Source organism: Pseudophryne corroboree, chromosome 5 (assembly GCF_028390025.1).
Source record: "Pseudophryne corroboree isolate aPseCor3 chromosome 5, aPseCor3.hap2, whole genome shotgun sequence".
Classification (NCBI taxonomy): Eukaryota; Metazoa; Chordata; class Amphibia; order Anura; family Myobatrachidae; genus Pseudophryne; species Pseudophryne corroboree.
In genome coordinates, this window is record NC_086448.1 from 118,622,879 (window position 1) to 118,624,434 (window position 1,556).

Sequence of the window (1,556 nt, forward strand, 5' to 3'; positions counted from 1 at the left end):
TTTTAAAGAGATATGTTTACGTTTCCTGAATGACATTCTGGAGAACCGCTCAAGGGCAACAGACGATTCATCTGTGAAAATGACATCATCAAATGTTTCACCACTCTCAATCCATCGCCGTGCCTGTTCCACTCTCTTTTCTTTATTCACATCTCTTATCATTGGAGATATCCTGTGAAGAGCCAAAAATAATGAAATCAGATACAGTTATGAAATTACAGATTTACAGATTACTGTATATACAGTAGACTGTATGTGCAGTATACTGTATTATATACCTACTGTATACATTAAACTGTACATACAGTACATTAAGTTACATACAGAGTAATATATATATACATACTGTACATACACACAAACACACACACACAGTATACAGTATGTAATCATCACAATAAGCCGGCAATGCTTCATTGCTGTCTCTGAGTGCCTATACAGTAGGTATCTCTTTTGGGATAGAATATATACAGTATATACACACACACATACTGTATATAGTATAAAGTACACACTCTGTATAATGATTTATGGCATTATTATATCACGTATCAAGGGATTATTAACAGTGCATTTACTGTATGGTTTATACTGCTTTCAGTATTTTACCTTGTTGCGCAAAAGGTCCATCCCATTTTCCGTCGCATCCTTCTGATGCTGGTGGCCGATATGTCCAGGTCATACTTGGAATGGAGAATTCGTTTTATTTGCAGAGCAGTACGCTCATCATCCTCACGAGTTAGTTCCTCCACAATTTGTTGCACTCTCCTACAGTACAATACAGTATGAAAAATATGAATTCATGAACAGCACAATCACAGTTACAATTGATGAAGTTTTTATTTTATTTCAAAAAAATTGTTTATGGTATAAAGCAAGTCATTTAAACATTACAGTAGTGTACAGTACGTACCATGTGCATTTTGTAGGAAATACAAATCTGGGCGTTGTTCTCTCGAATGCATGATAGCGCACCGTTTCTAAAGTGACTATAATGCCACTTTCCTTGAGCCATGCATGGATCTCTTTGATGGTTTTATTTTCTTTTTTCATGTTGGCGATTATCTTGCTCATCGTTTTGTTGATAGTTACTGGCATGTTGTCCAACTATAATTCCTGTATGGAGAGAAAACATTTGTGAATACTGTAGTCTAAAATTTACACATCTGAAAATGCATAAGAGTTTTATGATAGAAGTTAATACTGTACATGTTTACTATCCAGTACCTGATGTTCAAATTTAAGTATTGTATACTGTACAGTACTGAAAATACAACTTCAGTGTTATGGACTGCAATTAGTTTCCTGTATGAAACAGATACAGTACAGTAAATAACCCTCCTTGGAAGTGCATGGGCCCTGTGAGACTTACAGTAGTGTACAGCATAAGGGTCGACTGACATGATGTACAAGCATTACATACAGTACATGTCAGTACTGTATGTAAATTCTTCAATTATTGCCTAACAACAATGCTGCTTACTGTATATTAAATACTGTAGGCCTAGAAATGTGCATCTCAATATAGTAGTTAAAAACACAGGGGCCTATGTGGA